Source organism: Homarus americanus, unplaced genomic scaffold (assembly GCF_018991925.1).
Source record: "Homarus americanus isolate GMGI-L3 unplaced genomic scaffold, GMGI_Hamer_2.0 scaffold38752, whole genome shotgun sequence".
NCBI lineage: Eukaryota > Metazoa > Arthropoda > Malacostraca > Decapoda > Nephropidae > Homarus > Homarus americanus.
The window spans coordinates 1-27,825 of record NW_024750536.1 but is presented as its reverse complement, the minus strand read 5'-3'; the positions used below and the strand labels follow the sequence as shown (position 1 = coordinate 27,825).

The window sequence follows — 27,825 nt, the reverse complement described above, 5'->3', positions numbered from 1 at the left end:
GTGGGTGTGTTGGTCAGAGAGTGACAGTGTTGGTGAAGGCCGTGGGTGTGTTGATCAGAGAGTGACAGTGTTGGTGAAGGCCGTGGGTGTGTTGGTCAGAGAGTGACAGTGTTGGTGAAGGCCGTGGGTGTGTTGGTCAGAGAGTGACAGTGTTGGTGAAGGCCGTGGGTGTGTTGGTCAGAGAGTGACAGTGTTGGTGAAGGCCGTTGGTGTGTTGGTCAGAGAGTGACAGCGTTGGTGAAGGCCGTTGGTGTGTTGGTCAGAGAGTAACAGTGTTGGTGAAGGCCGTGGGTGTGCTAGAAACAAAAGTCGTGACTCGTCTTTGTGGAAAAGTAAAGCTGCAGAAGGTACAATTACGCCACTATGACGCCACCGTCTTACACCTGTCAGTAATACTTCTTCTGTCTAGTATGATAATTATTTTCAGAGCTGCATGTACCCGCGGGGGTTCCTCCAGCACTACTGCCTAGCCCCCTGCCATACGCTGGGTGGTTTACTCTGTTCCTCTCCGGGGTTGATGCTACACACATAGACTGGGCAGCCCAGGTGTCTCAACAACTACAGCCAGTTAACTGGTAAGATACAGACTCCTACTTTGTATTGATCATTTATTTATTATACACAACTTTTATATTACTGTATGATGATCCTGGCCGTCAAGATGATGAAATACTAAACTGCACGAGGAACATTAATGATGTACAGTCAACAGTACAAGTTTGTTACCAGCCAACCTGTAATAGCAATAATAATAATAATAATAATAATAATAATAATAATAATAATAATGTAATAGCAATAATAATTAATTAATTATTATTAGAAGAAGAAGAAGGCTGGATCATTGTTAGTTTGGTGGACTGTTTCATTTGGGTCAATATTTGATGATTAATACAGTGGCTGTACAGTACAGTAGTCTTTTGTGGACACGATAAAAAAGGTTTGGTTTGGTTCTTCCCAGTTGAGAATCACCAAGTAAAAACGTGTTCCTTTTCTTTACGTTACTTCGACCGTTTTCCATTGAAAAGGAACAAATAAACAAATATTGAAGAAACAGAAATAGATGTTGTGGAAGTGATTATTACCTTTAGAAGTTTAGATGATCTTTGTTCTGGAAGGGCGGAGAAAGTGAAGATGGTATCGTCCCCAGCCCCTCTCAACTGTCCATCATTCTCCGCACCAGCCACTCTCTGACTACTGTGTTAGCTTACGTTATGAGTGGTAAGGTTAGGTTAGGTTAGGTTATGAGTGGTATGGTTAGGTTAGGTTAGGTTAGGTTATGTATGAGTGGTATGGTTAGTTTAGGTTATTTTAGGTTATTATTGGTTAGGTTATTATTGGTTAGGGGCCTCCACCCATATTCTTACACAGGGCCCCCAACCATTATCTTGTACAGGGCCTCCACCCATTATCTTACAGGGCCCTCAACCATCTTGCACAGGGCCTCCAACCATTATCTTACACAGGGCCTCCACCCATTATCTACACAGGGCCCCCAACCATTATCTTGTACAGGGCCTCCACCCATTATCTTACACAGGGCCCTCAACCATTATCTTGTACAGGCCCCCAACCATTATCTTGTACAGGGCCCACCCATTATCTTACACAGGCCCCCAACCATTATCTTGTACAGGGCCTCCACCCATTATATTGTACAGGGCCTCCACCCATTACCTTTACACAGGGCCTCCACCCATTATCTTACACAGGGCCTCCAACCATTATCTTGTACAGGGCCTCCACCCATTATATTGTACAGGCCCCCACCCTTTCACACAGGGCCTCCACCCATTTTCTTACACAGGGCCTCCACCCATTATATTGTACAGGGCCCACCCATTATTCACACAGGGCCTCCACCCATTATCTTACACAGGCCTCCACCCATTATTCTTACACAGGGCCTCCACACCATTATCTTGTACAGGGCCTCCACCATTATCTTACACAGGCCTCCACCCATTTTCTGTACAGGGCTCCACCCATTATCGTGCACAGGTCCCAACCATTATCTTGCAGGCCTCACCCATTATCTTACACAGGGCCTCCACCCATTATCTGCCAGGGCTCCACCCATTATCTTACACAGGGCCCCCAACCATTATCTTGTACAGGCCCAACCATTATCTTGTACAGGCCTCCACCCATTATCTTCTACAGGCCCACCATTATCTTACACAGGGCTTCCAACCATTATTCCACACAGGCCTCCAACCATTATCTTGTACAGGGCCTCCAACCATATTCTTGTACAGGGCCCCAACTGTTATCTTGTACAGGGCCTCCACCCATATTCTCACACAGGCCTCCACCCATATTCTACACAGGGCCCCAACCATTATCTTGTACAGGGCCTCCACCCATTATCTTGCCACAGGGCCTCCACCATTATCTTGCACAGGGCCTCCACCCATTATCTTACACAGGACTCCAACCATTATCTTGTACAGGGCCTCCAACCATTAAATGTACAGGGCCCCTGTTATCTTGTACAGGGCTCCACCCATTATCTTACACAGGGCCTCCACCCATTATCTTACACAGCCCCAACCATTATCTTGTACAGGGCCTCCACCCATTATCTTACACAGGCCTCCAACCACATTCACACAGGGCCCCCAACCATTATCTTGTACAGGGCCTCCACCCATTATATTACGGGCCTCCACACATTATCTTGCAGGCCCTCCACCCATTATCTTACACAGGGCCTCCAACCATTATCTTGTACAGGCCTCCACCCATTATATTGTACAGGCCTCCACCATTATCTTACACAGGGCCTCCACCCATTATCTTACACAGGGCCTCCACCATTAAGTTGTACAGGCCCACCCATTATTCACATGGGCCTCCACCCATTATCTTACACAGGGCCTCCACCCATTATCTTACACAGAGCCTCCACCCATTATATTGTAAGGGCCTCCACCCATTATTCTACACAGGCCTGCCCATATCTTGTACAGGGCCTTCACCCATTATCTTATACAGGTCCTCCAACCATTATCTTGTACAGGCCTCCACCCACATGCCACAGGCCCACCCATTATTTCACACAGGGCCTCCACCCATTATCTTACACACAGGCCCACCCATTATTCTTACAGGGCCTCCACCCATTATCTACACAGGCCCACCCATTATCTACACAGCCCCACCCATTATCTTACACAGGGCTCACCCATTATCTTACACAGGGCCTCCACCCATTATCTACACAGGGCCTCCACCCATTATCTTGTGCAGGGCCCCCAACTGTTATCTTGTACCAGGCCTCCACCCATTATATTGCACAGGGCCTCCACCCATATTCTACACAGGGCCTCCACCCATTATTTTACACAGGCCTCCACCATTTATTTACACAGGCCCACCCATTATATTGTACAGGGCTCCACCCATTATCTACACAGGGCCCACCCATTATCTTGTACAGGGCCCACCCATTATTTACACAGGTCCTCCAACCATTATCTTGCACAGGGCCTCCACCATTATTCACACACAGGCCTCCACCCATTATATTGTCAGGCCTCCACCATTATTCACACAGGGCCTCCACCCATTATCTTCACACAGGGCCTCCACCCATTATCTTACACAGGGCCTCCACCCATTATATTGTACAGGGCCTCCACCCATTATCTTTTACACAGGCCTCCGCCCATATTCTGTACAGGGCCTTCACCCATTATCTTACACACAGGTCCTCCAACCATTATCTTGTACAGGGCCTCCACCCATTATCCTACACAGGGCCTCCACCCATTCCACACAGGGCTCCACCCATTATTCCACACAGGGCTCCACCCATTATCTTACACAGGGCCTCCACCATTATCTTACACAGGGCCTCCACCCATTATTCACACAGGGCCTCCACCCATTATCTTGCCAGGCCTCCACCCATTATCTTACACACAGGGCTCCACCCATTATCTTACACAGGGCCTCACCCATTATCTTGTGCAGGGCCCCCAACTGTTATCTTGTACAGGGCCTCCACCCATTAAATTGTACAGGGCCTCCACCCATATCTTACACAGGGCCTCCACCCATTATCTTTCACACAGGGCCTCCACCCATTATCTACACAGGGCCTCCACCCATTATATTGTACAGGGCCTCCACCCATTATTCACACAGGGCTCCACCATTATCTTGTACAGGGCCTCCACCCATTATCTTACACAGGTCCTCCAACCATATCTTGTACAGGGCCTCCACCCATTATTCACACAGGGCCTCCACCCATTATCTTGTACAGGCCTCCACCCATTATCTTACACAGGGCCCCAACCATTCCTGTACAGGCCTCCACCATTATCTACACAGGGCCCTCAACCATTATCTTGTACAGGGCCCCAACCATTATCTTGTACAGGGCCCACCCATATCTCACAGGCCCAACCATACACGGCACCATTGAGGGCCTCCACCCATTATATTGTACAGGGCCTCCACACATTCACACAGGGCCTCCACCCATTATCTTACACAGGGCCTCCAACCATTATTCCTACAGGGCCTCCACCCATTATATTGACAGGCCTCCACCCATTCAAAGGGCCTCCACCCATATCTTACACAGGGCCTCCACCCATTATATTGTACAGGCCTCCACCCATATTCCACACAGGGCCTCCACCCATTATCTTACACAGGGCCTCCACCCATTATCTTGCACAGGCCTCCACCCATTATATTGCACAGGCCTCCACCCATTATCTTACACAGGGCCCGCCCATTATCTTGTACAGGGCCTTCACCCATTATCTTACACAGGTCCTCCAACCATTATCTTGTACAGGGCCTCCACCTTTATTCACACAGGGCCTCCACCCATTATCTTACACAGCTCCACCCATTATCTTACACAGGGCCTCCACCCATTATCTTACACAGGGCCCACCCATTATCTACACAGGGCCTCCACCCATTCACACAGGGCCTCCACCCATTATCTTACACAGGCCTCCACCCATTATCTTACAGGGCCTCCACCCATTATCTTACACAGGGCCCACCCATTATCTTGTGCAGGGCCCCCAACTGTTATCTTGTACAGGGCCTCCACCCATTAAATTGTACAGGGCCTCCACCCATTATTCCACACAGGGCCTCCACCCATTATTCTACACAGGCCTCCAACCATTATCTTGTACAGGCCTCCACCCATATCTTACACAGGGCCTCCACCCATTATTTACACAGGGCCCCCAAATATCTTGTACAGGGCCCAACCATTCTGGTAGGCCCACCCATTATCTTACACAGGGCCTCCACCCATTATCTTACACAGGGCCTCAACCATTATTCACACAGGGCCTCCAACCATTATCTTGTACAGGGCCTCCAACCATTATCTTGTACAGGGCCCCAACTGTTATCTTGTACAGGCCTCCACCCATTATTCACACAGGGCCTCCACCCATTCCACACAGGCCTCCACCATTATCTTACACAGGGCCTCCACCCATTATTCCACACAGGGCCTCCACCCATTATCTACACAGGGCCTCCACCATTATCTTGTGCAGGGCCCCAACTGTTATCTTGTAAGGCCTCCACCCATTATATGAAAGGGCCCACCCATTATCTTACACAGGGCCTCCACCATTATCTTACACAGGCTCAACCATTATCTTGTACAGGCCTCCACCCATTATCTTACACAGGGCCCACCCATTATCTACACAGGGCCCCCAACCATTATCTTGCACAGGCCTCCAACCATTATCTTGTACAGGGCCTCCACCCATTATTCACACAGGGCCTCCACCCATTATCTTACACAGGGCCTCCAACCATTATCTACACAGGCCTCCAACCATTATCTTGTAGGCCTCCAACCATTATCTTGTACAGGGCCCCCAACTGTTATCTTGTACAGGGCCTCCACCCATTATCTTACACAGGGTCACCATTATCTTACACAGGGCCCCCAACCATTATCTTGTACAGGGCTCCACCCATTATTCACAGGGCCTCCACCATTTTTACACAGGGCCTCCACCCATTATCTTACAGGACCTCCAACCATTATCTTGTACAGGGCCTCCACCCATTATCTTACACAGGGCCTCCACCATCTTACACAGGTTCCAACCATTATCTTACACAGGGCCTCCAACCATTATCTTGTACAGGGCCTCCAACCATTAAATTGTACAGGGCCCCCAACTGTTATCTTGTACAGGCCTCCACCCATTATCTTACACAGGGCCTCCACCCATTATTCTACACAGGGCCCCAACCATTATCTTGTACAGGGCCTCCACCATTATCTACACAGGGCCCCCAACCATTATCTTGCACAGGGCCTCCACCCATTATCTACACAGGGCCTCCACCCATATCTACACAGGGCCCCCAACCATTATCTTACACAGGGCCTCAACCATATTTACACAGGCCTCCAACCATATCTTGTACAGGGCCTCCAACCATTATCTTGTACAGGGCCCCCAACTGTTATCTTGTACAGGGCTCCACCCATTATATTGTACAGGCCTCCACCCATTATCTTACACAGGGCCTCCACCCATTATCTTACACAGGGCCTCCAACCATTATCTTGTACAGGGCCTCCAACCATTATCTTGTACAGGGCCTCCACCCATTATCTTACACAGGGCCCCCAACCATTATCTTGTACAGGGCCCCAAACTGTTATCTTACACAGGGCCCCCAACCATTATCTTGTACAGGGCCCCAAACTGCTATCTTACACAGGGCCCCCCAACCATTATCTTGTACAGGGCCCCAAACTGTTATCTTACACAGGGCCTTATCTTTACTGTTATCTTACAGGGCCCCCAACCATTTTCTTGTACAGGGCCCCAAACTGTTATCTTACACAGGGCCCCTCACAAGGTAGAGTCGGCCCTGTCATCCCGGTAAAAGGTTGGAATACGTATACCACACTACCAGAAGTTACCGGGAATCGTGTGGTAACAGTGAGAGGGAAACACCTCCCAGTGTTGTCAGATTTTAAAATATAAATAATTATCGAGCTGGATCCACAAAATTATTGTTTCTTTATCAAAATTATCGTACACTTGCAAACATTATTAGTACACACACTGTGTGTATACAATATACAGGTTCATCATCATTTTAATATGATGAAATAATGACTACTAAAAGTGTTCAAGTGTTGTCCTCCCCGCCCCCAGGGACTATGACTCGCTGGTGTTCCCCCGTTGTCTGCTGAGTGACCAAGAACTGGGTGTGTTGGCCAGCCAGCTGAGACGTAATCACGTGCGGCCGACAAAACTTGTTGTGCCGGGAGACAAGGACGAGACCTTCACTCTGTCCGGATACACAGTCCTGAGGTACGTATTGTGTACAGTCGTCCAACGAGGTGATGTCACAGTTTTCAGTAAGATTAGTTCAAACAGCGGTATCTTGCAGGAGACCAGCGAGTGACTGACTGGTCGTCGTTGTAGTAAGATGGTGTATTAACTCCTGAGCCAAATTTCTCGCTACTTAACTTACTGACATTCTCTCATTATATACGCAGGTAAAAGTCTTCAAGAGGGGTAACAAAAGTAAAAGAACTATATCCCAGTCCCATGCTTAAAAGACACAGAAAATGTGTGCCTTAAAATAGGACAGGATAATATGATACACCAGCCGGCGGTAACAACTGTTATATAGTGCGTCCTTCACAGCTGAGATGTTTTATAAATGAGTTTATTCATAATGACCGTTTTTGACGAGAAAGATATTGAGCTAAATTATATAAAGATACATACAAAATAATTTCAAACATGAACACGAAGGAAGTTTATCAGAAATATTATACAAGAATTAACTGTTAAACTCTGGTAGCAAATTGACGTTTTCGTAGGACGTATTTAATATATACTTTTTTACCCACAATAAGACATACTAAGACAAATTGCATATCAGTAATACTAAATCACGCAAAAAACATAATTTAAAAAATCAGAATAACATTGAAATATTACACGACCGTCAGCAGATGTGGGAAATATATGAAGTTGTTCTCAGTAATTATTTCACATAATTATGTTCCAGCTGTAAAAACTAAAAGAGATAATAAAGGCAGTTGACACTTTATGACTGAACGTTTCTGTAAATGGTGACACCAATCATTTAGACCATTTCCGGCACTTTGGTTTTACAGCAGATGTTGCTGGTTGTTACCTTCGGCATTATCCTCCAGGGTGCATCATTCCATGTTTTACAGCAGATGTTGCTGGTTGTTACCTTCGGCATTATCCTCCAGGGTGCATCATTCCATGTTTTACAGCAGATGTTGCTGGTTGTTACCTTCGGCATTATCCTCCAGGGTGCATCATTCCATGTTTTACAGCAGATGTTGCTGGTTGTTACCTTCGGCATTATCCTCCAGGGTGCATCATTCCATGTTTTACAGCAGATGTTGCTGGTTGTTACCTTCGGCATTATCCTCCAGGGTGCATCATTCCATGTTTTCATAACCTCAGTTTCTTCTCTGGTCCACTTTCTCTTCAAGTACTTATACAAACATATTGTCTAAATCTTCACTCTGCAAAAACTAATGAGCTAAAGTCAGTTATTGTATTTGGCCCAAATAAAGATGTGTTATATAGGCATTGATCAAGGTTCTCACGACCCACGTTACACAATGATTCCCTGCTCAGTAAAGAACAATACTTGTATCTATAACTCTCTTATATTTGTTTGTCTTACCATTCACCCCGTCATTCATCCCACCATCTTCTAGGGTGAACCAGTCACCTGTTTGAGAAGCGCTGACTTTTAGACGACTGACTGTATATGATTCTCTTACCTATAGCCTTTATTTGTTTTGTAATATTATTGATCTATTTGTTATATATATACTAGCAGAAATGCCGTCCTCCGGGCTGTTCTTTCGCTAGGCCATGGTAGGACGCCACCCTCCTGGAGGCTCCACATTGTTTAGGTTTAGGAGGGAGATAGGAAGAAACTGGTTCACAAATAGGGTGGTGGACGAGTGGAACAAGCTTAGCAACTTTGTAGTAAGTGCGGGAACTCTGGAAAGTTTCAAAAGGAGGCTAGATAGATTCATGGATGATAGAGAGTGGTAGTAACTCTCGACAGGAGCTGCCATGCACAGGCCAACCGGCCTATTGCAGACTCCTTATTTTGTTATGTTCTTATGTTCTTATTAAGGTTGACCACATTTTTGGTTTTGCCATTAGCAGCAAGTATGTACAGAATTTTGCCAGTTCCTACTCTGGAGCATCCAACATAGAACTGTCCATGAGAGAAGCAAGGAAACACCAGGTTTAGGCCAACCATCTTTAGGGAATGTCCCTGGCATTTGTAGATGGTCATGGCAAAGCTCACTTTAACCGGGAACTGAAGTCGCTTGAACTCAAATGGCAGGTCAGTGGTGATGAGAGGTATCCTTGGTATAAAAACGTCCTCTCCTTTAGCTTTTCCTGTCAGTATTGTAGCTTCCAGTACATGTGGCATCATGTTCTTCACCACCAGTCTTGTGCCATTGCAGAGCCTTGGTGATTCAAGATTTCTTAAGAGCATTATAGGAGTTCCAATCTTGAGAGTGAGGTGGTGAGGAGGCATTCCAGCGGGCTCCAAAGAATTAAGGAATTCTGCAGGGTACTGGACTGCTTGGTCCTGGTCGATTACTGTATCAACAGATTTGAATGAGTCTCACTGCCTGGAAGCTGTCTGAGTAGAGTCATGTTGATTTCAGCCATTGTTTCATTTTTTGGTGCCAGAATTGCACGTTCACGCAGCCGCTTGTGATCCTTGTAGTGGTGGATAATGTTTGGGTAGACCTTGTTAGTGAGCTCAGTTGAGGACTTTACAACATTTCCACATCCTTGAGGAATAATTATTTGTCCTTCTGAATCAACAAGGAAAGTTCCATTCCCAATCTGTAGTAGAAGGTTTGCAAACCGTCCAGCATCCTGATCTCCTTGTAGATGTACTCTCATGTTTGTGGATGGGGTGAGTGTCTGAACACTTCTCCAAAGGTATGGTGCCTTGAGGCACGCATTCAGTTCGTCAGCTGGAGTGCTTTGAGGAATGACAGGTAGGGTCTGGCGAAAGTCTCCATCAATGACCATTGTAATGCCACCCATGAGCTGGTCATTTTCTCGTATGTCTTGCAAGGTCCTGTCCAATGCTTCAAACGCTAACTTGTGAGACATAGTGCAATCATCCCAGACTATGAGGCTGCATTTTTCAAAGAGTTTTGCCTTTGCCGATCCTTTTTTGATGTCGCACACTGGATTCTCATTGTGAGCGAGGTTGAGAGGCATTTTAAAAGTTGGGTGTGCAGTACGTCCTCCTTCTACTAGTGTTGCGGGAATGCATGAGGATGGCACGGTAAGAGCAATTTTCCCCTGATGACGTAGTTTAGCCAACAGAAGGTTCATCAGGAATGTTTTCCCTGTCCCGCCAGGTGCATCGAGAAAGATCATACCTCCCTGCTCCGCTTGTATCGCTTGCAAGATCTGTTCATAAGCATTTGCTTGATCAGGCACCAGGTGAGGCTCTTTCTCTTCAACAAAATTCACCAGAACTTCTACTGAGTAGTCTGTCTCTCTGAGCAACTCCCTGGTTCTTCTCTGTTTGGGGAAGGCAATCCAAAATCAGTCAAATTTTTTTCCGCATAGCTCCATCACTTTGTCTTTCACCATGATCAGAGCCCTGTTGAACATGTCATCGATGAACTCAATCTCTTGCCCAGGATGTTTTCTTCTTGCTTGATGAAGCAGATCCTCTGAAAGACTTTCTTGGTGGTTTTCCAGAGCTGGCTTGGGTTGGAAAGTCCACATGTAGCAATCATGATGGCGAACAGGTTCCTCATTCTCATTGGCGATTGAGTAGCTGCTGCCTCTTCTAATGTGTCATTCCAGTGACCATCATCTTCCAGTAGGCCAAGGTGATTGTACGCTTCCTGATAGGTTCTGCAGACTTGTCCATTCACTGTCTTGAGTGCTGCATATGATGTTGGGCCACGGATGTGGTGCAAAATTAGTCTCAAACAATAGCACTCAAAGTTGTTGGGGTGAACCTTGTAGACTCGTCCCAAAGCATTGCCTGACTTTATCCCTGGATATCCTTCCACATCGGATCCTTGAGCTCTTCTCTGGAACTTTTTCATTGAAGCCTGTCATATGTAGAACTTGGGTACATCAACATACAGGAGGATTTGAGCAAACTCATCTTCCTGTGAAAGCTTGGAGAATGCAGTGAGGGTCGTATCAGCAGGATTTGCCATTTGATTTTGGAGGGACTCTTCTGTGAAGTATACTCTTTGTCCATGTTCCAGGTGAGCAGCCAGATGAACTCCTGTTGGACATCGTTCGTGTATGGGAAAACTAAAAATTCTCCATTGGGCTTCATTGCTGCATATATAACGGCCCTGCAGAAACTGTCACCTCATCATGATTTCCATCCTTTTCCACTGCAAAGATCGCTTGGTCAGAGCCTTTGTTGACGTATTTGCAGACATACTTGATGGACTTGACTGAATTGCAGAACTCCACATTAATGTGCGCATCGAATGCTTTACTCGAAAGAGGATTGTAGGGGATCACCCATTTGTTGTCTACTGTTATATCACTGTCTGTTCCAGGTCGCAACACTGCTGTAAAACCTCCAGCGCCTGGCGCTCTTCTCCTGTACTGAGGACAGCCATCTTCTCCACTCTGAGTATCCTTTATCAGGTCTTTTGGGAAGATTTTGGTGCAACGTCCATCTTTCATGCAGGGAGAGTGTCTGTTGAATGGTCCACATGGCCCATGAATCATTTGCTTCTTGATGATCTCATAGAGAACTGGATCTTCTTCTGGATCAGGAACTCTGCTCGTATGCAGTTGTCAATCATGTTCGGTCGAAGTTTCTCTTTCAGCCAGATCAAGACATGGGCATGTGGTAGACCTCGTTTCTGCCACTCAGTGGAGTACATGTAGCACCGTGTAGGGCCAAAGATTGATGCTTTTGTAAGCAAGTCCATGAGTTTGATCACTTTCTGACGAAATACTCTCGCTGTAATGTCATGCCGATCTTGTCCTTTCTGGCCTTCCATTAGAGCTTCTGTTATGTCAGTCCATACAGGGTTGCATGTAAAAGTAATGAAGAGATCTGGTCGTCCATAGTTTCTGACGTAGGTCATGGCATCCTGAGTCTTTTCATGCATGTATCGCGGACCTCCAGTGAAGGAAGAGGGGAGAATCACCAGCTGTCCAAAATTGCCCACATGTCCATCCCTTGCTACTGCATCTCTCAGATGAATGTAGTCATCAATCCTGAGCTTCTTTTGGTTGAGTCGTATGAAGGTGAATCCTTCTGTTTCAATTTTGGCATACATGTCCACTACAAACTGGTGGAAGAGGTTCCTTGATCTTAGTATCTGGTTGAAACTGTCTTCTCTGATCATGAATCTGTATGAATAAAAGTCATTGGATGAGATTTTCTTACCTACTTTTGCCGCACCAGTCGCTAGATCTGTGTGAGGAATGTTGAAGTGATATCCGTCTTCACCTTTCTAGAAGATGAGAGGATACTGCAGTGCATCATAGGATCGATGTGTCTGATATTCTTGTGAGCGACTCGTCTCCCATTTTGAGTATGATGTCTCTTTTCTCAAACTCTTGACCGACAATCAGGATGGCTACTTCATCAACTACAGGAGCATTGAGTCTTCCTTCAAGTTCTCCCTTTGGGGTCGTGTCTGCTTTGATCCTGACTTTGTACTCGTCAGAAGGCATGTTTTCCAGGGCATTTTTAAATGACTGTACATACGTGTTGCGCTCATGCAGCATTTCTTGGATAGATAGGACAATGTCATGTCTGACACCTTGAATGTTGCCACACCTAATAGTAGTCTGCTTTTCATGATCTCCCATGAAGTAGATTAGGAGGAACTTTGGCTGCTCATCTTCCAGTGGTAAGAGGGATCCTACTTTGTGATAGACTTGACCCTGGACTTTGAATGTGGGCATGTATCTGTGCTCACGAACTACTCTGGTAGCTCCAAAGGATGTCATCTGGAAGCATTAATTGTACTTCCGTATATTTTCCAAGAAGTGTTTTGACTCTGGTGTTGTTCCCAGCATGAGAGTCTTCAATGGTTGTGGTGGTTTTTCCAATTTTGGCAGTCGTATTTTCCCATGAGAGCAGCACAGTCCAGCTTATTCTCCTTTATACTTCTTTGCACCGCAGTGTTCACATTTCTTATCCATGTTGCCAATGACAACAGAGGGATACATTTCATATTCTGTCTCATTGTCATAGTTAAATGCTGCTCTTGCAAGTGGATGCCACTGTGTATTCTTTCTTAGAATTCTGGATCCCGCAGGTCTCTGTCTATCAGCATTCAAACGAATTTCAAGCGTTTGATCATGTTCTTGAGAACGCCTTTCTGCTGTTTGCTGTCTGTCAGCATTAAGACGGGATTCCCTTTCTTGATCTGTTTCCTGTGACCGACTTGCCGCTGTTCGCTCTCTCTGAGCATTAAGACGGGGTTCCTTTTCCTGATCTGTTTCCTGTGACCGACTGTCCGCTGTTCGCTTTCTGTCAGCATTAAGACGGGATTCCATTTCCTGATCTGTTTCCTGTGACCGACTTGCCGTTGTTCGCTCTCTGTTAGTTTGCAAACGTGCAGCACGTTGTTGCCTTGATTCACTTGATCTTGAATGCTGCTTTCTCACTGCATCTCTCTGTCTTCTTTCAAGAATTGACGGCCTTGGTCGTTTCTTTGGCGGCATTTTGTTCAGTTAGATTTTAGCTTAATTTTTGTTTTCAGCGCGATTACAATCCTTCCTTTCCCCGGCAAAGCTGGGAACAAACAGTGGCTCAAGCTAGTAAGCTACGAAACAACCCGCGAACAGTCCCTCGGCAAAAAGTTGCCATGTACCACCGACGCTCTTTTTTTTATTTATATAGAGACGCTCTTTCAGTTATTTATATAGATGGCCATGGCAAGGAATAGATTTACTAAGGTAGGACGTAACCACATTGATTTAAGCGTTGTGAAATATCGTACGTTTGGCATACCTCGTTAGAATGGACTACCTACCTACCTACCTACCTTGTTAGAATGGACAGCCTAGAAAAGTTAGAGATCAAAGAAAAGTAAGCTGTAATGAGAGACAGCATAAGGATAAAATTAGCTATAATACGTGGGATGGGATACGACTTTTCAACCTCTGTGTGGTGTAAGGGATGGAGGTTAGATACAGAGAAAAGTAAGCAATAATGAAAGAGAACCTAAGGATCAAAATAGCTGTAAGTCATAGGAGGGAATACTACTTTTCTACGTGTCTGAATCCAGGCTGACCTATAGTCTCTCTCTCTTTCTCTCGTTCTCTCAGGCGTGTCCTGTCGGGTCGGGTCGGGGTTTTTTGAGATCCCCACATGACACTTGCTATCCATGCCAAGTTTGGTCCGGATCTGTAAAGAAGTTTCAGAGATTCTCGTGCTGACACACAGACAAACAGACAGGCTTCTTTGTTTTATATATATATATATATATATATATATATATATATATATATATATATATATATATATATATATATATATATATATATATATATATATATATATATATATATATATATATATATATATACACACAGCAAGACCCCGACTTACGACGGGGTTAGGGACCCAAATCCAGGTCGTAAGTCCGAATGGTCGTAAGTCCGACATAGATAAAAAAAAATTAATAAAAAATCTACAATGAAATACAGTACAGTGAAAGTAATAAATAATGAGGAATGGATACAGTGTGACTGAGCACTTACCTTTAATGTAGTCAGCTGAATGCACATGGGGCCCCCATAATTTTCTAATTATACATGGAGACTACATTAACTGGAAACGTTTCGGTATAGAAAATGCGTGTGTCATTTGAAAAAAAAATGGTCACAACTGCGGCGGTCGTATATATATATATATATATATATATATATATATATATATATATATATATATATATATATATATATATATATATATATATATATATATATATATATATATATATATATATATATATATATATGCTGATAACCACAAGGAAAGAAGAAAACACGAAGTTCCCAAGCGCTTTCGTGTAATTCACATCTTCAGGGGTGAGTACAGACTAGAGAGAGTAATACAAATCAAGGTGTATATATACAGAGGAGGGTGAGACCAGGTCCACAATGGTCAGGTATTAGGTAATGACCCTACTAATCTTTAAATAGCACACAACGGTTGGTGGTCAGGTCAGATGGTCAAGTGACCCGGCCTTCTCACCTGATCACAAATCTTCTTAATTACAAAATTGTCCAGCTTGTACATGCCGTTACTCAAATTCATGTTGAATGCTTCGGTATGTTTAATAAGACTAGATTCTATGATGTTCCTACTGTCAATTGACTTACATGGTAATATTGAGGAGGCATTATCCCAGTCAATGCAATGCTTGTTATCCCTCAAATGAACAAACAGAGCATTGGATTCCTGGCCTGTCCTAACACTGTATTTGTGTTGTTTAATTCTAGTTGCAAGATCTTTACCTGTCTGGCCTAAGTAAAACATATTACATTCCTTGGAAGGAACTTTATAAATGCAACCAATTGTGTTGTTGGGGAGTTCTTGATTAACATTTGTTTAACAGTGCATGAGTTTTTAAATGCCACATTGACGTTCCAGGTTTTTAGCTGTGCAGGAATGTGTGAGAAATTTTTGTGAAATGGTAATATTAAGATATTCTTATGGTCATGGGTGGGCTTGGGGTCAGTTCTATAAAAAGTTTTCTTAGTAATGTTTAAGCATTTGTCTATGAAAGATCTAGGGTATTTAAGGTTTGAGGCAATATTATATATATATATTTGTATTCCTTATCGATGAATTCCGGACTGCAAATTCTCAAGGCACGTAAAAACATTGTTGAAAATACTGACTGTTTGACTTTATTATGGTGGGCAGAATAATAATGAATGTATGAACACACATTAGTTGGTTTTCTATAAATACTGAACTTAAAAGTGTTACCTATTCTGTGTATCAGACAGTCTAGGAATGGCAATTTACAGTCTTGCGCTAATTCCACAGTGAATTTGATCGAGGGGGCTAAGTTGTTAAGTTGTGGTAGGAAAGCTTTTAGGTCCTCATTACATGGCCAGAGACATAATACATCATCAACATATCTAAACCAGACTGCTGAGGGTGGTAAAATATTACTTAATAGTTTCTTTTCAAAGAATTCCATATATAGGTTGCTTAATACAGGTGAGAGTGGATTACCCATTGCCATACCAAATTTTTTAGCATAATATTCCCCATTGAATTCGAATTTGCAATCCTTAATACATAGTTTGATGAGTTCGATGAAGTCGTCTTTCGAGACGGGCAGTGAAATGTTATCCAGGGAATCTATGAGGAACTCTAGTAAATCATCAACTGGGACCTTTGTAAAGACTGACGTTACATTCATTATTATTCTGCCCACCATAATAAAGTCAAACAGTCAGTATTTTCAACAATGTTTTTACGTGCCTTGAGAATTTGCAGTCCGGAATTCATCGATGAGGAATACAAATATATATATAATATTGGCTCAAACCTTAAATACCCTAGATCTTTCATAGACAAATGCTTAAACATTACTAAGAAAACTTTTTATAGAACTGACCCCAAGCCCACCCATGACCATAAGAATATCTTAATATTACCATTTCACAAAAATTTCTCACACATTCCTGCACAGCTAAAAACCTGGAACGTCAATGTGGCATTTAAAAACTCATGCACTGTTAAACAAATGTTAATCAAGAACTCCCCCAACAACACAATTGGTTGCATTTATAAAGTTCCTTGCAAGGAATGTAATATGTTTTACTTAGGCCAGACAGGTAAAGATCTTGCAACTAGAATTAAACAACACAAATACAGTGTTAGGACAGGCCAGGAATCCAATGCTCTGTTTGTTCATTTGAGGGATAACAAGCATTGCATTGACTGGGATAATGCCTCCTCAATATTACCATGTAATTCAATTGATAGTAGGAACATCATAGAATCTAGTCTTATTAAACATACCGAAGCATTCAACATGAATTTGAGTAACGGCATGTACAAGCTGGACAATTTTGTAATTAAGAAGATTTGTGATCAGGTGAGAAGGCCGGGTCACTTGACCATCTGACCTGACCACCGACCGTTGTGTGCTATTTAAAGATTAGTAGGGTCATTACCTAATACCTGACCATTGTGGACCTGGTCTCACCCTCCTCTGTATATATACACCTTGATTTGTATTACTCTCTCTAGTCTGTACTCACCCCTGAAGATGTGAATTACACGAAAGCGCTTGGGAACTTCTGTGTTTTCTTCTTTCCTTGTGGTTATCAGCATATACCTAGATCACGCGAACCTACAGTGATTTACTTGCATATATATATATATATATATATATATATATATATATATATATATATATATATATATATACATCTTGATAGTCAATGGGGAAATGGAAATAGACGTGAGTACCTTTTAGCTGCCTTATTCGCTACAGTACCTGTTGTTTCCATTTTCCGCAGGTGATTTATCAACAAGATTTTATCTTGTATCCACGTTTTCATTGTGATTTATATGTAATATATATATATATATATATATATATATATATATATATATATATATATATATATATATATATATATATATATATATATATATATATATATATATATATATATATATATATATATATATATGTAACCGGTCGGAATGTACTGGACTCTATTTTCTCACTTGACTTGGGGTTTATTAAAGATTAATAGATGGTAATGGCAGTGGAAGCGCCCCTTTGAGAAAATTCCCGAACCAGCACAAGAACACTTAAATCTACTAAACAAAATGAATTGTCCGTGACCCGTGGAAGGATAGCGTCTGTGACTGGGATGAATGAGACACACTGTAAAATTTAGACACTTATATTCCCTCCAATACTACAAACACAATCAAATAATGGTACACCAGTATGCGCAACCTCTTAACTTGAACTTAAAACACTACTCTGGGGAATAAAAGTCATACATGATATAGAAATTATTAGAAACTCAGGCAACAATAAATTTGAAGTAGTAAGAAATGTTGCTTGCACACATGAAACAGGCCTTAAGGGCTTTCAACAAAATAATATCCAGCACTGAGAAAATGGTATTCAAAAATAAGAAATTAATAACTCTACAATGAATAGGCCTTAAGGGCACTCAACAAAATTATATCACCCCAACAGATGCACACTTCCTAACCTAACTTAACCACTACTCTGGGTTATACCTGAGATCGGAATTATGAAGAAAAATTAGATGCATTAAAAGAATCAAATCACAGTATCACTCTGGTTCCACTTATTGACACAAACATTCAAAAAACAATACTATCAAAATTATTTAGGAACTATTGAACTACACACGTCAAGATAATATCAGTAACTGAGAAATGGTATTAACTACACCCAAATATATTGTCACTATTATTGGTTTGTTACTGGGTCCACCAATACCCGTGAACCATGCTTCCTAACCTAACACACACACAGATTCCACCTGCACTCCGTAGTCGTTTAAGGCACAACCAACAGGCACCCGTAGTTTAAGGCCCAAATCAGCCTTTCTCAACCTTGGAAAGTGTACCTCTAACTCCACTGACTCTTGGCCCCAGTGTGTGGCCCTGTATCACTCAGCTGGCTTCACTTTACCCCCCGGTACATCCATAAAGCGGAAGGGAGTGAGCCAATCAGACCCTGTACAGTTGAGAGAAGCTTTAGCTTCCCATTAGCAAGAGGGTTTCACTAAGCTGCTTGAAACATGTGGTATTGTGAGCCGAGGTAGAGGAGACCTGATGACCCCAACGATCGTCCCGTCATCAGCTGGGCACCCAGACGGCTAGATTCCCTCAAGAGATACTTTGATACCCCGCTAAACAGTACAGGCCTACAGTGATCGGTCCAATGGCGACAATCGCCACCCTCAATCATCAACGGCAGTCTCAAATGGCAGTCAATCTCTCGCAGTCATCACTCTCGCAGTCAATTTCTCGCAGTCAAGTGGGTTCTGACGGAAACCCTGAAATGAACTCACTGTTAGCTCTTGTTAACTTTACCACTGCCCTATCTAACCCTGTCTGAGATCGAATGAGACTTACTTGTTATACTGCAATAGTGCAACACAGGTGACTAGGCCACGTGACTATTTCTGTGGACGGACGCGCAGGGATGTCCTGTAGGTCCAATCGCTTTCACGTGACTGAGGACCAGCCAGCGTCGCGTCTCTCCAAGGCGCTAGCTTAGGCCTATGTGACATATTTTCCGCCTAACTAATAACTCCTTGGGACACACCGTGACATTATTCAGACTGATAAACGATCTATAATAATATCAAATTCAATAATAGTCCCTTAACTTCATGAATCGCATCATTATTAATTCGGCAAATTACATTTAATATCACTTAGGCCTAGTTCCACAACCTCTCGCTATGTGCAGGGAGCGCTCTCTTCCCTCCGACGACCTTGAAAGCTCAGTATCGCCAATTGCGCGGTGTTTGAAATTACTCTGAAATTTCTGAATATTACATATATATATATATATATATATATATATATATATATATATATATATATATATATATATATATATATATATATATATATATATATATATATATATATATATATATATATATATATATATATATATATATATATATATATATATATATATATATATATATATATATATATATATGTATATGTAACCGGTCGGAAGATACTGGACTTTATTTTCTCACTTGACTTGGGGTTTATTAAAGATTAATAGATGGTAATGGCAGTGGAAGCGCCCCTTTGAGAAAAATCCCGAACCAGCACAAGAACACTTAAATCTACTAAACAAAATAAATTGTCCTTGACCCGTGGAAGGATAGCGTCTGTGACTGGGATGAATGAGACACACTGTAAAATTTAGACACTTATATTCCCTCCAACACTACAAACACAATCAAATAATGGTACACCAATATGCGCACCTCTTAACTTGAACTTAAAACACTACTCTGGGGAATAAAAGTTATACATGATATAGAAATTATTAGAAACTCAGGCAACAACAAATTTGAAGTATTAAGAAATGTTGCTTGCACACATGAAACAGGCCTTAAGGGCTTTCAACAAAATAATATCCAGCACTGAGAAAATGGTATCAAAAAATAAGAAATTAAATACTCTACAATGAATAGGCCTTAAGGACACTCAATATAATTATATTACCCCAACAGATGCACAATTCCTAACCTAACTTAAACACTACTCTGGGGAACGAGGGTTATACCTGAGATCGGGATTATGAAGAAAAATTAGATGCATTAAAAGAATCAAATCACAGTATCACTCTGGTTCCACTTAGTGACACAAACATTCAAAAAACAATACTCTCAAAATTATTTAAGAAATATTAAACCACACACGTCAAGATAACCTCAGTAACTGAGAAATGGTATTAACTACACACAAATATAGTCACTATTATTGATTTGTTACTGGGTCCACCAATACTCGTGAACCATGCTCCACCCAACTCAACATACACCCGTAATAAGGGAGATAAAATGTTCCTCTAGGTATCTCCTAGACTCATGGTCTCAGTGTGCGACCCTGTATCACTCACCTGGCCTCACTTTACCCCCAGTACATCCATGAAACGGAAGGGAGTGAGCAAATCACACCTTGTACAGTTGAGAGAAGCTTTAGCTTCCCGTTAGCAAGAGGGTTTCACTAAGCTGCTCGAGACATGTGGTGTTGTGAGCCGAGGGAGAGAAGAGCTGATGACCCCAACGATGGGTCCCGTCGTCAGCTGGGCACCCAGACGGCTAGATTCCCTCAAGAGATCCTTTGATACCCTGCTAAACAGTGACAGGCCTACACTGATCGGTCCAATGGCGACAATCGCCACCCTCAATCATCAATGGCAGTCTCAAACGGCAGTCAATCTCTCCCAGTCATCACTCTCGCAGTCAAACTCCGGTCAAGTGGGTTCTGACGGAAACCCTGAAATGAACTCACTGTTAGCTCTTGTTTACTTTACCACTGCTCTATCTAACCCTGTCTGAGATTGAATGAGACTTACTTGTTATACTGCAATAGTGCAACACAGGTGACTAGGCCACGTGACTATTTCTGTGACGGACGCGCAGGGACGTCTTGTTTGTCTGAATGCTTCTCCGTGACTGAGAGAGAGCCAGCGTCGCGTCTCTCCAAGGCGCTAGCTTAGGCCTACGTGACATATTTTCCGCCTAACTAATAACTCCTTGGGACACCCGTAACATTATTCAGACTGATAAGCGATCTATAATAAATGCAAATTCAATAATAGTCCCTTTACTTCATGAATCGCATCATTATTAATTCGGCAAATTACATTTAATATCATATAGGCCTAGTTCCACAACCTCCCACTATGTGCGGGGAGCGCTCTCTTCCCTCAGACGACCTTGAACGCTCAGTATCCCTAATGGCAGGGCATTTGAAATTTCTGAATATTACAATCGACCCCCCTAAAAAAAAACAGCACTGTCCTCATGTGCTGAGAAAAACATGCATACAACCCCCCTAAAAAATTGTTCTAAGAAACTGCATCTTACCCCTTTAACGTGCTAAATACAGCATTCCCGTCTTCTCCACTTCTCTCTGCCGTTAACATATATATATATATATATATATATGTAATATTCAGAAATTTCAGAGTAATTTCGAATGCCCCGCCATTGGCAACACTGAGCGTTCAAGGTCGCCGGAGGGAAGAGAGCGCTTCCTGCTCATAGCGAGAGATGGTGGAACTAGGCCTAGATGATATTAAATGTAATTTACCGAATTAATAATGATGCGATTCATGAAGTAAGGGACTATTATTGAATTTGAAATTATTATAGATCGTTTATCAGTCTGAATAATGTTACGGGTGTCCCAAGGAGTTATTAGTTAGGCGGAAAATATGTCACGTAGGCCTAAGCTAACGCCTTGAGAGACGCGACGCGGGCCCTCCCGCAGTCACGGAGAAGCATTCAGACATACAAGACGTCCCTGCGCGTCCGTCACAGAAATAGTCACGTGGCCTAGTCACCTGTGCTGCGCTATTGCAGTATAACAAGTAAGTCTCATTCAATCTCAGACAGGGTTTAGATAGGGCAGTGGTAAAGTTAACTAGAGCTAACAGTGAGTTCATTTCAGGGTTTCCGTCAGAACCCACTTGACCTGAGTTGACCGGAGTTGACTGCGAGAGATTGACTGCCGTTTGAGACTGCCGTTGATGATTGAGGGTGGCGATTGTCGCCATTGGACCGATCAGTGTAGGCCTGTCACTGTTTAGCGGGGTAGCAAAGGATCTCTTGAGTGAACGAGTGCTTCCGACAACTAAAACGACGGGACCAGCATCCACAGTGGGTGATCAGTTCTTACCACTCGGGTGCACAACACCACATGTCCCGAGCAGCTTAGTGAAACCCTCTTGCTAACGGGAAGCTAAAGCTTCTCTCAACTGTACAAGGTCTGATTGGCTCACTCCCTTCCGCTTTATGGACGCACTGGGAGTACACTGAGGCTATCTGAGTAAACTAATGGTCACACACTGAGACCGTGAGTCTAGGTCTCTAGGAGATACCTAGAGGAACATTTTCCCTCCCTTATTACGGGTGTAGTTAATACCATTCCTCAGACTGATATTATCTTGACGTGTGTAGTTTAATAGTTCCTAAATAATTTTGATAGTATTATTTTTGAATGTTTGTGTCATTAAGTGGAACCAGAGTGATACTGTGATTTGATTCTTTTAATGCATCTAATTTTTCTTCATAATTCTGATCTCAGGTATAACCTTGTTCCCCAGAGTAGTGGTTAAGTTAGGTTAGGAAGTGTGCATCTGTTGGGGTGATGTTATTTTGTTGAAAGCCCTTAAGGCCTATTCATTGTAGAGTAGTTAATTTCTTATTTTTTAATACCATTTCCTAAGTGACTGATATCATTTTGTGAAAGCCCTTAAGGCCTGTTTCGTGTGTGCAAGCAACATTTCTTAATACTTCAAATTTATTGTTGGCTGAGCTTCTAATAAATTCTATGTCATGTATAACTTTTATTTCCCAGAGTAGTGTTTTAAGTTCAAGTTAAGAGGTGCGCATATTGGTGTACCATTATTTGATTGTGTTTGTAGTGTTGGAGGGAATATAAGTGTCTAAATTTTACAGTGTGTCTCATTCATCCCAGTCACAGACGCTATCCTTCCACGGGTCACGGACAATTCATTTTGTTTAGTAGATTTAAGTGTTCTTGTGCTGGTTCGGGATTTTTCTCAAGGGGCGCTTCCACTGCCATTACCATCTTATAATCTTTAATAAACCCCAAGTCAAGTGAGAAAATAAAGTCCAGTAAATTCCGACCGGTTACATATATATATATATATATATATATATATATATATATATATATATATATATATATATATATATATATATATATAATATATAATATAATATACAATACATATATATATATCATATACATATACATATATACAGTATATATATGTATACATATATATATATATACACACATATATACATATACACTATATATATATATATATATATATATTATATTATATATATATATATATATATTTATTTATATATATGCAAGTAAATCACTGTAGTTGCGTGTGATCTAGGTATATGCTGATAACCACAAGGAAAGAAGAAAACACGAAGTTTCCAAGCGCTTTCGTGTAATTCACATGTTTAGGGATGAGTACAGACTAAGGAGAAGTACAAAACAAGGTGTTTATATACAGAGGAGGGTGAGATCAGGTCCACAATGGTCAGGTATTAGGTAATGACCCTACTAATCTTTAAATAGCACAGCAACGGTCGGTAGTCAGGTCAGAGGGTAAGGTGACCCAACCTTCTCACCTGGTTACAAATCTCTTAATTACAAAATTGTCCAGTTTGTACATGCCATTACTCAAATTCATGTTGAATGCTTCAGTATGTTTAATGAGACTAGATTCTATGATGTTCCTATTATCAATTGAATTACAAGGTAATATTGAGGAGGCATTATCCCAGTCAATGCAATGCTTATTATCCCTCAGATGAACAAACAGAGCATTGGATTCCTGGCCTGTCCTAACACTATATTTATGTTGTTTAAGCCTAGTTACAAGATCTTTACCTGTCTGGCCTAAGTAAAACATATTACATTCCTTGCAAGGAACTTTATAAATGCAACCAATTGTGTTGTTGGGGGAGTTTTTGATTAACATTTGTTAAACAGTGCATGAGTTTTTAAATGCCACATTGACGTTCCAGGTTTTTAGTTGTAAAGGAATTTGAGAGAAATTTTTGTGAAATGGCAATATTAATATATTCTTATGGTCATGAGTGGGCTTGGGATCAGTTCTATAAAAGGATTTCTTAGTAATGTTCAGGCATTTGTCTATGAAAGATCTATGGTATTTAAGGTTTGAGCCAATATTATAGATATATTTATATTCCTCAACAATGAATTCCGGGCTGCAAATTCTCAAAGCACGTAAAAACATTGTTGAAAATACTGACTGTTTGACTCTATTATGGTGGGCAGAATAATAATGAATGTATGAACACACATTAGAGCACAGGTCAATGACCCACCCACATCAGGGCCCGGGGGGGGGGCATAATGTAAGTATAGTATAGTATGGTATGGTATAGTATAGTAGGGGGCAGTGAAATTTTGCTCAAAGCTGTACTCTTCAGGCATTGTTCCTTATACATATCTAAGACTCTATGCCAAATTTGAAGCTGATATGTCGAGGTTTAGTCTGCCGCATTTTCTACTGAAATTTTTAAATTTACCTACAGTACTAGCCAAACAGCCGCTGTGGCGGTGCAATGTTCTGTTCAGTGTTTATCAACTTTTTTTTCATATCTCTTATTTCATTTAAGTTGTCTTGTTGCAGATGAGTATGGTGCTATGTCTATATTGATTATCAGCCACCAGTTCACAGAACCGGACAAGACTCCCTACACTGGCTGCCGCTTGTGACCGATACTTGATTAGTGATTATGCTGGAGCTGCCATTGCTACTGCCACCTTAACTGACTATAGCATTATCACAAAGGATGACAAGAGTCAGGTTATTGGACCACATAAGCTGCGGGATGCGAGACAAAAATACCGATTTAAGAGGCAAGAAATTGAGATGGCTAGTTTAGATAATTTGACGTCACTCTATTTTGATGGTAAGAAGACCGCCACTCGTGTGATGATAAAGAATGAGAAGACCGAGAAATGGAGTTCGAGGATGATGGTGAAAGATCATTATGTCATCATGGTTGAGCCTGGCAATGAATATCTCACACATGTGACTCCCAAGACTGGACACGGAAAGCAGATTGCCAAAACTATTCACGAGTTTCTGGTGGAGAAAAATCTAACCCAGCAGCCCATTGTGTGTGTTGGTTGTGATGGAACCAATGTAAATGTAGGATCAGAAAATGGAGTCATTCATCATCTTGAAATGTTACTTGGTCACCCGCTCCATTATTTCATATGTCAGCTTCACGGAAATGAGCTGCCTTTCCGCGCAGTTTTTTATCACTATGATGGTAAACCAAGTGGTCCTGAGCATTGGCGTGGTCCCATTGGAAAGCAGATCAAGGAGTCTTTGTCTGAGCTTCCAGTTGTCGCCTTCCAGCCAGTCAGTTTCCCTGATTTCCCTGTGTTTAATGATGAAGTGGAGAAAGATCTGTCCTGGGATCAGAAATACCTGTATAGGATTTGTAAAGGAGTTATCACAGGTGTTGTTGAAGATGAGTTGGCTGCTATTGAGCCAGGTCCTCCCTGTGTGTCAAGGTGGAACACCTTATGGAGTAGAATCCTCAGGCTGTATGTAGCAACATCAAGACCCAGCCATGAGTTGAAAAGAATTGTCATTACAATAATAAAGTTCAGTGCTCCAATGTGGTTTTACATCAAGATACACCCTTACGTAACACACGGCTCAAGGAACGTATTCCAGTCCCTGCTATATATGAAACACCTGAATAGTGAGGAGGAGACGATAGTGAAGAAGGCTGTCCAGAGAAATGCATACTTCGCCCACACAGATCAACTTCTTCTTGGTATGTGTGCAGATGAGGACATGACTGTTAGAGAAAAAGCTGTCTCAATGATAAATTTATATTGTATTGTGTTGTGTTGTGCTGTGTTGTGTTATATTATATTATATTATACTATAATATACTATACTATAATATACTATACTATAATATACTATACTATACTATACTTAGTAGGGGGCAGGGAAAAAACACTTTTATTTGAGTTGCAGGCTGCACTTTTCAGGCATCGTTTGTATGGCTGTAACAAACACCTGTGCAAAATTTCATGCCATTTCATGCATACTTACCCTGCTGCATCGCGAACGACTTTTTGTCAACTTTTAGTGTATACCAAAAATTAGGTGTCATTTAATGTTTTCCAGGATAATGATAAATTTTACATGGGTGACATCGATTTAATTCACATGTTATTTTACAGGTACACCGTATAGAAAATCATTACAAGTTCATATTGAAATTCTTTTTTGTGCGGAACCTTGGCATCATTTTCCTAGACAATAATCTTTGCCTAATATATCCATCTCTCGATTCGTATCCCGTCACTTCAGTGCAAGCTTCAGTCATCACTTTTATGCCTCTCTCGACCGTCTGAGTGCTGTTTGGCCACTTGGGCACCACTAATGGTGTCTCAAGAATGTCATTAACCTGTAGATTTGACAGAGAAGCACTGTAAGGAGGCTCAGTCTTGAGTTCATTCCTCCAGTTAATCATGGAATGATAGTTTTTTGCTTGCCACTTTAGTTTCGGAGTCACCACCTTTCTCATGTTGACTACAGGAGGCACATCCTCATTCCCATCTCCATCTTTACCCTCCTCATCAGTATAGTTTAACAAATTCTCGTCAACAGCAGCATCAAAATCTTCCTCCTCCTCTTCAGATCTGCCAGTGCATTCTTCCTTTTGCTGATTCTCCTCTCTAATTTTTCTTAATTCCTCGTTATTATTGTCTGCTTCGTGTGATATCTAATTTATACTTTTTATTGCAGAGTGACGGGTGACGGTATATGATACTTCCCGTAGGTGTAAGGGTAAGAGTGAGGCCTTTATGGTGGTGTTACTGTAGGCAGGTTAACATTACTTTGTTTTATTATTGACCTGTGTTAGTAAATTAGTTTACTGTTCCTGGGTTAGTGGCACACTTATCAATGTTAACTATCCATACTTCTATTCAAGAGTTATGGTATACAAACAATGCCACAACTAATAATGTAAGTACAACAGTGGTATGTGGGCTGTAATGCCACATGAATACTATACTAAATCTTACTGTTACATTGTTACAACACGTCTTCTCTTTTGTCTCCAACATACAATACTGTACACATGTTCCACCCCAGACAACACATATGTGCACCCAAGAACCGTCTGGCCAGTTATATATGGGACCAAACAATGTCTCTTGGTGTGCTCTTATGTATGAATGTAATGGGGCCCAAATATAATATTAAGGAGCCCATCTGGACAAGTGTCCGCCCGGATATAACCAAATGTGTGATGTTGGGAGAACATTAATTTACCACTACCTTGTATTTACCTTGAAGTGTTAGTTTTATAAACTGTTTTTGGTGAAACAATTGAACAAGAGAGAATGACCAAATATATAATAGTTGTTAGTAATGTAACTCAACATTTT

The 27,825-nt window shown here is 42.0% G+C and overlaps 1 long non-coding RNA gene across 1 annotated transcript; it reads left to right on the top strand.

The window, feature by feature from the left end:
* Window positions 1-269: 269 nt before the first annotated feature.
* LOC121854092 lies at window positions 270-27,819 on the top strand. Its single transcript, XR_006086476.1, has 3 exons — window positions 270-575; window positions 7,185-7,343; window positions 27,179-27,819. It is a non-coding gene; the product is annotated as an uncharacterized LOC121854092 (long non-coding RNA).
* Window positions 27,820-27,825: the final 6 nt, after the last annotated feature.